Source organism: Notolepis coatsorum, assembly GCF_963971535.1.
Source record: "Notolepis coatsorum genome assembly, chromosome: 13".
Classification (NCBI taxonomy): domain Eukaryota; kingdom Metazoa; phylum Chordata; class Actinopteri; order Aulopiformes; family Paralepididae; genus Notolepis; species Notolepis coatsorum.
The window spans coordinates 9511017-9523063 of NC_140177.1; the positions used below are offsets into that span (position 1 = coordinate 9511017).

The 12047-nt window shown below is 42.8% G+C and overlaps 1 long non-coding RNA gene across 1 annotated transcript in view; it reads right to left on the reverse strand.

Moving 5' to 3' along the window:
• Positions 1–4773: 4773 nt before the first annotated feature.
• LOC311239610 overlaps positions 4774–12047 on the reverse strand; it is a 67005-nt gene continuing 59731 nt past the window's right edge. The window contains exons 2-3 of the long non-coding RNA XR_014620437.1: positions 8081–8214; positions 4774–4983 (exon numbers count right to left, since the gene is read on the reverse strand). This is a non-coding gene — a long non-coding RNA (uncharacterized lncRNA). The remainder of the gene's footprint in view (positions 4984–8080; positions 8215–12047) is intronic.

Sequence of the window (12047 nt, forward strand, 5' to 3'; positions counted from 1 at the left end):
TGAAAGAAAGAAGCTTTGGCATTAGTAATGGTTTTGGAGAATGTTAACAAGAGGTTGTGATATGTGTCGATGTCAGCAGTGAGGCGTGACTTTCTATACTTCCTCTCAGCCGCTCTCAGGACCTGTCTTTAAACTATGGAGGGGTACTAGTTGACAGACAGATCAGTCTTTAAGGAAGATTTTAAGTAACAGGAAACAGTGATGATCTACTGATCAATTGTTGGGGAACACCCCTTAGGCCTACAGCTACTGTATACCTACAATGAAAATTCAAGCCTTTTTACTTATTATTATTATTTTATTTAAATTTTTTGTTTTTTGGTTGGTTTCTTTTTTCTATTAATTTCTTATTTGTTTGCTGTTATTATTGTTGTTGTTGTTTGTTGTTTTTCTTGTGTGTGTGTGGGGACGGGTAGGGATGGATGTTGGATGTGTGCCGGTCCGGGATCTATGCTGGTGCTCGCCCCTTTGTTTGTGTTTTCGTCTCCTGTTTTTTGTATGGGTGATGGGTACAAAAAAAAAAAAAAAAAAAAAGTGTCAAGATTTGGAATATGCATATGTACATTTGTGTGGGTATGTACGTATGTAGGTATGTACAGGTGCAGTTGTGTATGTGTATGTGGGTACACTTACTATACCTAAATGTAAAATGTTTTTGTTTGACACAATAAAGTATAAAAAAAAAAAGAAGAAGACAGTGTAATGATAAGTGCTATCATAGCTGCTACCACTAAGTGGCAGTATAACATCATGCAAGCTGTTACTATGGTTACTGGTAGGGCTATATAATTAGGGCACCTGTGTACAACCTGCAGACAATAAACAGCTGGCTGAAGCATAAAGATCTAACCGGCTGTCTGATTGATAGTAGACTACAATCTTTACAGTTGTTACTGTACAAATATACCTTTACATATACGTATATTGAAGAGAAATAAACAACACATTCAAAATATTAGACTGCATATTTAGACAGAAAATAAGAGACTCTGCAATGCCATGGAAACAATCAAATAAATAATTGTACTTACTGATGTTGTGGTGTCAAAAGGCTGATATATGTTATCAGAAGCAAGTTTGGATCCAGATGGTTTTAGTATAAAGTCTTGTTCCAGTAGAGAATGTGTTCTGCCACAGAGAGGGGTTCAAGTCAACCAGCAGACTATCCAGTGTTTTTGGTTGAATGAGTAGTTCAGTCTGGAAAACAGCCTGTTCTTATACAACTGAGCCAATAGTTGAGCAGTTAGCTGCTTTGAACTGATTGGCCAATCAGAATAGACACCCCATCCATCAAACACAAGGTGATAGGTCCTCTTATAATCATCTTGGAAGACAACTATAGTACACTTTGTACAATCAGTATTACACCTGCATATATTTTTGTTTTATTTGTACTTATTGTACTTTCATTATTTCAATATTCTCTCCCTTACAAGATACTGGATGATGAGAATGTTGCCCAAATCCTTAAATATTGACATATTTCAGGTTCCACATCAAACATAATCCTCAGTGGGACGTTTAAGTGTCTTTAGGAAATGTATTGATTTGATGTATGCCATGTTTTTTTTATAAACATTGAGTCTGACATTACTTACATTACTGACCATCCAGTTGGCTGGTGACTGAAATTGTGATTCTTGGATTATGGCATCAGATTACAAAAAAAAATGAATTTGTCAGACCAAGATATTGTCTACCAGGGAGTACAACAGGGAGTAATCTGGTTGCAGATTTAATTTCAAGATTTATGAAAGCTGCTGCTATTGCAAACTATGTGGACACTCTGCTCCAAAGACTCTGTAATGAAGCATGTGGCAATACAGGAGAAGGATGTTTAGGGTTTCCACCAGTCTCATAAAATACAGAATTGTCAGTCTTTGACAAGTAAATCTGGAGTTCCGTTTAGAATCAATACAGGACGTGATATGTTCCCTATTGTCATCCCACCCGGGGATGAGGGTCAGAGCCTATCAGAGGCAGAGTCGGGGCGCGGCACCGAGCATTGGAAGGAAAGGATGGCAGACTGTCGTGTAAATTGAGGCGTAACGTTAAGCTATTGCCCATCGGAGGTATTTGGGTAGCTTTTCAGTGAGAACAATGCTACCACCATTTCAGCGTGGTTTGGTTTCAGTGCCATTAAACCATCTGTAGGGGGCTCCAGTCTGCTCCCATTGACTTTTCAATTGCAAATAAATTAAGGAGTGTATCCCACTGCTATACAAATGCTTATTACGTTATGCCCGGGCCATTGGCTCTGGTATGTCATCAGTATTGTTGTGTTTTTAGAAGGAAATACATGTGATTGAACATGTCCCCATCAATCATCTCAACAAAACCAAAACAAATAAAAATGCTTTAAAAAAACAACAATAATCTAATGGAATCTTTAACTTGTTCAACATAGTACTTACATCTTTTCATCCTAAATCTAGTAATACTGAGTTGAGACTTTTCAATGGAAGAACCAAGAACATATCATTAATCAATTATGTAATTTTACATAATGAATAAATGTGAGGCTTAACAAGTCCTCCACCTGTCCTAGGAAGGCAGAGTGCATCTCATTCTGTAGTGACAAACCCTCTTCACCCTGAGACCTGAAGACATACAAACTTCTTAGGCATTTGGTGAAAATGGCCAATAGAGAATGTTAAATACTTAATCTAAAAATAACACTGACAGGACAGTATTGATGTAATACTTTTTTATTTGCATACAGTCATCAAATAGACAGAGGTAAAGCATGGTCCAACAAAAATAAATGATGGAATAATAAGACTGGCCTCTGATGACATGGTCTGAAAAATACTGTACATTTGAACCATTTCCAGAGTGACTGAAGCCATTCCCACATTGGTCACAGTGGTAGGGCCTCTCTCATGATAAGCATCATATTTTGAGTAACATAAGAGACTCTGGGATCGAATCCAGCTGTCAGCGGTACCTCTGGCTTGGTCAGTCGTCCCTACTAACACAATTGGCAGTGTTAGCGGGTGGGAAGCCGGTGGGGTATGTGTCCTGGCCGTTGTAAACAGCGACTCCTACTGGTCGGTCGGGGTGCCTGTTCAGCAGGGAAGGGATCTGGGGTAGATAGGGTGATCCTCCCACGCGTTACACTCCCCCGGTGAGAGTCCTCGCTGTCGGGTGAAAAGCGGCTGGCTGACTCCACATGTATCGGAGGAAGACATGTGGTAGTATTCACCCTCCCCAAGCCGACAGTAGGGGGCAAAGGCATGCAACGACCAGGAAGGGAATTGGCATAACGACTCAATTGGGATGGGAGATTTTTTTTTAATAAAATAAAAAAATGGGAAAATGGGGAGAAAAAATAGATCAAAAAAGAGAGAAGAAAAACAGTAAATGTATTTTGCAGGCTCTGCAAACAAAAAACACTTTCTCAGAAACTGCATAGTGCACCTTTAAAATAACATTTCAAATGGAAGAAATGTTCCTTTAAAAAAAATGTAATCGAACTATTGACAAATCCAAAAAAAAATCAATGTTGGATATGTACATGCATTAACCTCTTGAAATGTGCATTACAAAATAATATGAAAGCTGCAATAATAATTTTCAGACAAGTAGAGGGCAGCAAGGAGCCATTGTAAATAAAGTATTGCCTCTCTTTCTCCCAAAGCAAAAGCCTTGTTTTGTCTCACTAAAGTGATCATTGTATCATGTATAAACATAACTAGAGAACAAAACAGAAAATACCAATTTCATGAATGGATTACTAGATTTCAAATAAAGTATATACAATGTTCTTTTATGCATTTCCTGGATGTTAAACATGAAAATGGCCAAGAGAACATTAAATATTCAATCTACAAACATACCACTGTTCTGACAGCATAATAGTCATGCAATTATGAGATTATTTACAGATAAAACAAAATTAAATGCATAGGTTTATACAATAGACACAGGAATGTTTGATTTATGTCCAGTATGAATGCGCTGTTGATTTTTTGTTTAAGTTTCCAGAGTGAACAAAGCTCTTCCCACACTGGTCAACGGGATAGTGCTTCTCTCAAGAATGAATGTTCTGGTGTCTCTTTAAGTGTCCAGATGTACTGAAGCTCTTCTCACATTGGCTTCTCTCCTGTATGAGTACGCTGGTGCGTCTTTAAGTTACCAACGTTTCTGAAGCTCTTCCCACACTTGTCACAGGGATAGATCTTCTCTCCTGTATGAATGTTCTGGTGCGTCTTTAAGTTACCAACGTTTCTGAAGCTCTTCCCACACTGGTCACAGTGGTAGGGCTTCTCTCCTGTATGAATACGCTGGTGTGTCTTTAAGTGTCCAGACTCTCTGAAGCTCTTCCCACATTGGTCACAGTGGTAGGGCTTCTCTCCTGTATGAATACGCTGGTGTGACTTTAAGTCTCCATACTGACTGAAGCTCTTCCCACATTGGTCACAGTGGTAGGGCTTCTCTCCTGTATGAATACGCTGGTGTCTCTTTAAGTGTCCAGACTCACTGAAGCTCTTCCCACATTGGTCACAGTGGTACGGCTTCTCTCCTGTATGAATACGCTGGTGTGTCTTTAAGTCTCCAGACTGACTGAAGCTCTTCCCACATTGGTCACAGTGGTAGGGCTTCTCTCCTGTATGACTATGCTGGTGTCTCTTTAAGGTTCCAGAGCGACTGAAGTCTTCCCCACATTGGTCACAGTGGTAGGGCTTCTCTCCTGTATGAATACGCTGGTGTTTCTTTAAGTCTCCAGACTGACTGAAGTCTTCCCCACATTGGTCACAGTGGTACGGCTTCTCTCCTGTATGAATGCGCTGGTGTGTCTTTAAGTGTCCAGAGCGACTGAAGCTCTTCCCACATTGGTCACAGTGGTACGGCTTCTCTCCTGTATGAATACGTTGGTGTGTCTTTAAGTGTCCAGACTGACTGAAGCTACTTCCACATTGGTCACAGCAGTGAGGCCTTGACTCAGCCATTATTGTATTTGTTGTTGGGGAACAATTGTATCTGGAATAGAGAGAAACATTGCATTGAAGATTTCAGATCTGTAATTCCGTATTGTTTATATATTTAGTTTTGGTCTGATGTGTGGGTTGGAGTTTAGTAACTTATTACAGTGTGAGTTTCTTGACAGAGCCTGAGGTGTGTCCAGCAATTATGTTTTTATACATAATCAGATTGTTTTTAGTAATACTGTGCACGAGCATTACACTAGAGGTTCCAGTAGTGGGCAGCTTGAATTGCCAGGTCCTAGAACCAGCGCTTTGGGGAGATCTTTTATTTTTAGAGCATTAAATGGGCAGTGCAGTATCAAGCAGGGCTCCGTTACCTAGAGGTCACTGTTTGGTGGCATTACAGATTCTACCTTTGAAAGTGAATCTGCTCCATGGATGGATATTGAAAACTGCATGGACAGTTATCTGCAATTTGTCATTGTGGTTGTTACTGTACAAATATACCTGTACATATACATCATACATCTACGTTGTCATGGCGCCTGGAGAGAGTGGCAGCCTGTTAGAGCAGCTCCTCCCCTCTCCCCATCGTTACCTTTTTTTTAACTCATTTATCTTTGATTATACTCTTTATTTTTTCGATACTTACATTTTGTAACAGTACTTGGTTTGTTTAGGCTCAACACTTCCATGAAGTTAGACAGCTAAGAGTTAGTTTAAGTTAGGTCTAGCCACAAAATGGAACAACAAGACGACGCCAACGATATTGTTGTTGTTGTTGTTGCCAACGACAACAGAGCCAGCAACACTGTTGTGTATTCGAGAGAGGAGCTACTCTGTTTCAAGGATAGAGCCACAGAGAAATTTACCTAAAGAAATGAGGATTCGCAGACGGGGCAATAGAGCTGGTGTGACCGTAAAGGAGAGGAAGACAAGGGAGGAGAGAAGATTCAAGCCTTACCTGCCCTCCGTTGTTATGGGTAACGTGCGGGCGCTGGTCAACTAAATAGATGAGCTCTCAGCCCTGGTTAATAACCAGCAGGAATACAGAGAAGCTAGTTTATTGTGCTTCACGGAGTGCTGGCTGAACGACAACATCCCGGACAGCAGCGTGGAACAACAGGGTTCACCGTGGTGCGAGCTGACAGGAATAAACAGAGCGGTGTAACCCCGGTCATATAACGGTTAAAGAACGTATATGTTCTCCGGACATTGAGCTGTTGGCCCTGAGTATGAGACCCGATTACCTACCAAGGGAATCTTCACACGTTATCTCAGTCACCGCTTACATCCCACCCAGTGCAGCGGCGGCGCAGGCGTGTGACGTCATCCACTCCACTGTCGCGGGGTTACAGACAAAACACCCCGAGGCATTCATCATTATAAACGGAGACTTCAACCATGTCAGGATATCCAGATCCCTGACCAATTTCACGCAGTATGTCACTTGCAAATCAAGAGACAACAAGACCCTGGACTTACTGTATGCAAATATCAAGGAAGCATACGGCCACACTGCCCTCCCCCCGCTTGGCAGCTCAGATCACAACCTGGTCAGACTTGATCCAATATATAAGCCTGTGATCAAACGACAGCCAGCAACAACTAGGCTTGTCCCACAGTGGTCGGAGGATGTTGAGGAAGAGCTAAGGGAGGGCTTCAGCTCCACAGACTGACCTGTTCCAACGGACCCACGGTGAGGACATCAATGGACTCACCGAATGTAGAACTGATTATATCAGGTTCTGTGAGGAGAGCATCGTACCCACTAAGAAGGTACGCTGCTTTCCTAATAACAAACCCTGGATCAATAGGGACATCAAATACCTCCTGAACAGGAAGAAGAGAGCCTTCATGGCTGGGGACACTGAGGGGGCCAAGATTGTACAGAAGGAGCTCAAAAAAGAACTCTGAGCCGCCAGGCACATCAATAAGGACAAGCTGGAGGGCCAACTACAGGCAAACAACGCTAGAGAGGTGTGGGGAGGGGTCAGGAAAATAACAGGCTTCCGACAACAGAGCACGGCCGTGGAGGGGCCCCTTGAACGTGCAAATGAGCTGAACCGGTTTTTCAACCGATTTGACCTGACAAACCCCCCCCACCCATCCGCACCAGTGTGCCCCACCCCCCAACGCCCACTAGCGATGACAGGCGCACCACCCCACCACCGCCCACCGCCACCAGCGATGACAGGCGCACCCCCCCCTCCCCCGCTGATTATCACTAATGACCAGGTCCGAAGTTTCTTGGAGTTCACATGAACAAGAATCTGGACAAGTCGGACAACACTGAGGCCCTCTACAGGAAGGGACAGAGTAGGCTGTTCTTCCTGGGAAGGCTCAGGTCGTTCGACGTGTGCAGCCGACTGCTGCCATCGTTCTACCAGTCGGTTGTAGCCAGCGTCCTCTTTTTTGCTGTGGTGTGCTGGGGGGGCAACATCAACTCGAGGGACTCCAGCAAGCTGACCAAGCTGGTGAAGAAGGCTAGCTCAGTAGTGGGTGGTGAGCTGGATAACCTAGAGGTGGTGGCTGACAGGAGGATGAGGAAAAAGCTAGAAGCCATCTTGGAGAACCCCTCTCACCCCCTCTACGAGGAGCGGCCCAGAATGAAGAGCAGGTTCAGCCTAAGACACTCACACACACACACCACCCCCCCCCCCCCCGACACACCACAAACCGCCTGGGCCGGTCCTTTATCCCGGCAGCCATCAGGCTCCACAACCAAGGGCTCGGGCGGCCGGTTCTGCTGCAGAGTTATCACTGTCTCAACTCGGGACATGAGAACTAGAGACTCAACGACTACCTTGGTTCTATCTTGATTCTTTGCGCTAGAGACTCATAACACTGGTCTCTCTTGTGTTTGTACCTTTATATTACCATTTTATATTACTTTATTTATTACTTTTTATAGTACTTTATTATTATTATTATTACATTACTATATTGTACTGTACTGTGAATCTATGCATCCCCCACCCTGTACCCCCCCCCCCCCCCCCCCCACCTGAATTTCCCCTAGGGGATCAATAAAGGATTATCTTATCTTACATATATTGAAGAGAAATAAACAACAGATTCAATATTAGACAGCATATTTAGACAGAAAATAAGAGAGACATGGAAACAATCAAATAAATAATTGTACTTACTGATGTTGTGGTGTCAAAACTCCCCTGGAGCCACAGCCAGCAGAGAAGCCTGTTTACTTTCAAACCAGCTGCAGCCTGAGAACTGGAGTGTGAGGGGCTGTAACACTAAAGATGGCGGCAACGACAAAGAATTGCTGAAAAAACAAAAGAAATAATTTAATTATTACATCTTTTGAATTAAAAATCAAAGATTTAAATTAGTTTAGGCCTGTCTTAAATACTTCGAAGCCTCGTTCGGTGGGCATGGGATTCGAATGGGAAAATAAAATTCGAATATATATATAATTTTTTTTTTTTTAAATGTATCTTGCAATGCCAGATACAATGCAACGAACGTCATACGCCTCATTAACTGCCTCTCCAGGGCTCTACGCTAACCTTTTTCACTAGGGGCACAGGTGCTCCTAAATGAAAAAATGTAGGAGCACACAAAGAAATTTAGGAGCACCCAAAAATATTTAGGAGCACAGTGAAAATATTTAAAGTAACAGAGTTTTTTTTTTTTTTTTTATAAATGTATATTTGTACTGTGCGTGCAAACGGGAACGGGACACATCTGTGCAATAGCACATACCACCAAAGTCACTGGCCCACTGTGTGCAAACGGGAATGGGACACAGACATTTGAACGATTAATTAAGTGATTAATGCCTACTGTGGCAAAGTTGTAGCCAACAACTAGGCCTAATAAGAAAGGCAGTGACATTGAACAAAAAGGAGACACTGGCTTTACAACCAGGGCCATCAGTAGAGGGGGGAGCTAGTGTTGCTCTTCTAGAAAAATAATCCTTTCAGGGTTGCCTATTGAAATACTGTACACCTCCAGTACAGAAACATTGTTTATGAGTTTGCGTGTCAGGTAGACCATTGATTGACAGTCGATTCTGCCAATTACGACGTCACACCGCTTGCACTCTGGCCGTCCGGCGCTGCAGCTGGACCCATTGCCCACCTCTGCGGTTGATAACGCTAGCCAAGTTAGCTGTACACACATACACAGTGGGCCAGTTGTAGGGGTGTAACAATGCATCGCAATGCATCGATCCTACTTTGCAATATTTACAAAACATGACATTGTTTTCGAACTCTAGCCATGGGAAAATGTTTAGCCAATTCACGTTAAATTTGTATGTCTTCCCTCCGGCTCCAGTGGGTGTAGCTTCGCTAGCTACAGTGGCTACATTGGGTGCTACAGTGGGTGTAGCCTTGCTAGCTTGGCCAACTTCGCTAGCATGCTGGCTAGCGTCAGTATCTTGGTTAACGTTAACGTTAACCATCACCTCTGTAACATGAGCTGCCTCGCCTGACTTCTCATTCTCCGGTATCTTTCGCGCAAAATAAAAGTGAATGGGCTTCGACATGGCTGTATTGTCTGACTCAGACAGTGACGCTGATCGTTACTTTCAGTTTCCAGTCGCGTGACCACAGGAAACTCTACTGTGATTGGAACGTTTATGCGGCTGTGAACTGTGGGACTTGTAGTTTAACGATTCTCGTAGCGGAGAAAAAAAAAGGACAAATGAGGCTGTACTCTGCACTCGCCGGCCCCACTCGCACGCCGTGTGAGTACTTGATTTTGCAGGTTCGCACACATTTTTATGTGTGCTTTTGCAATATGGTCGCAATATGGTCGCCCTGCTCTCTTTGTCAACTACAACAAGCAATGCCTTTGTTATTTAAGATGAGGTCGGACTCGGCACTGACAGATTCAACTTCAACTTACTTTATTTTCCTTTCGGAACTTCATTTGTGCAGTGGTTAAAATACAAACATACAGTCACAATACATACACTCACTACTATAAAAACACAAGCTTTGTTAAAACAGTAAAAAGACCACTATATAAAAAAAACACCAACTACATTAAAACTACAGTACTTAAAGCTAGGCCCGGGGCGATAAAACGATCACGATAAATTATTTCCTCGAAATAAACATGAAACGTGGTCGCAAAGTTTCGATATATCGATTTTCCAAGCTTGGCTCCGTTCAGCCTCGGCTCAGCACACTCACTAACAACAACCAACCTTACGTGATGACGTGCTACGCACAACAGCTAACAACCAATCAGTGAAGGAGATGGCCGAGAGCGACGGAGACCCGGAAGGAGACCCAGAGCGGAGCGGTAGGACTCACTCAACAATAGGGCTGCAACGATTAGTCGACATAATCGACGACGTCGATTATAAAAAATCGTCGACAAGAAATTGTTGCGTCGATTAGTCATTAAAAAAAAAAAAAAAAAAAACTTTATTTAATTTTTTTTTTTTTTTTTTGTGCACTACCTATCTTTGTGAGAGTGGCTTCTCAGGGTTCCAGACAACATCATAACATGATGATCCCATAGCAAATTTTGGACATTGAAAACATTGTTCCCCTGCAGGAGATGATGATCAGACTAGACACACAATACATTACACACGCACTCCTCTCACTCACACACAGCGATCAGAGTAAGACACACACATACACTCCTCTCACTCACACACAGCGATCAGAGTAAGACACACACACATACACACTCCTCTCACTCACACACAGCGATCAGAGTAAGACACACACACATTCACACTCCTCTCTCTCACACACAGCGATCAGAGTAAGACACACACACATACACACTCCTCTCACTCACACACAGCGATCAGAGTAAGACACACACACATTCACACTCCTCTCTCTCACACACAGCGATCAGAGTAAGACACACACACATTCACACTCCTCTCACTCACACACAGTGATCAGAGTAAGACACAGACACATTCACACTCCTCTCACTCACACACAGCGATCAGAGTAAGACACACACACATACACAAATTACACAGTACACACCTCTCACTCACACAGCGATCAGAGTAAGACACACACACAAATTACACAGTACACACACTCCTCTCACCAGGGTTCGAAATTAACGGGGGCTTGGGGCAAAATGCCCTCGAAAATTTACCAAATGCCCTCGAACATCAGTTAAGGGGGGCAAAAAAAGCCCCAGACAGTTTACTAATTATATATATAATTATATATATGCTCTACAGTGCGAGCATTTCCCTCGTATTGCCCCTAATAATATGTGTGTGTGCAAACCGGAAAAATCATTTACTTGCAGTGTGCGAGACAGACGAGTGATTGTGAAGATTACAAAACAGCTCCGCTGTTAATAGTTCAGATTGAAACTGGACTGAAATTCAGTTTTTGGGTGGAATGTTTGTTCCAAGGAGGAGGGAGGCGGGGCCCGCTGCGTGTTACAGGCACTTGAGGTGCTGCGATTCCTGCGAACACAGAGAGAGCGCTCTGCTCTCATCAAGCATTACACTGCTATCTTAACGTTAGCAAGCTAAGCATCTGCATAGCGCGACCTGTGTTCTGTGTAACGTTAAGTAACTTGTGTTCGGCGGGGAAAGACCATTCCATTTGTAACACAACTCCAAAAGAATAACATCCAAATCCGATCCCGATGCGCATTTCCTTCATTCCACAGCGCTGAGCGCGCAACGTATTTCATTGATCGATCTGGCCAGAGCCTATACTCACAAACGTTGCGTGTGTGGGGTTTTTCATCAATTTGAAACAAGCTTCTTGACTGTTGGAATTAGGGATGTTAAAAATAAAATATCTAATAATATTATTCAATATTAGACATTCGTTGATCCAGAGGCAACCGGTTATTATATCAAGACAACAACACAACTTGCCCTCACTCAGGGACAATAATATTTAATCTATTTAGATAGAGTATGTATGTATTATTTACAGATAATTGAAGGTACCTCAAAACATGAAACCAAGCCATGATGTCACACATCGTGTGCGTGTGTGTGTTACTTGAACAATTGTCACTGTGCTCCTAAATTTCTGTGTGCTCCTAAATTTGTATTTAGATTTTATTTATTAACATTTTATTTAGGAGCACATGTGCTCCTTGGGAAAAAGGTTAGCGTAGAGCCCTATATATGGAGAC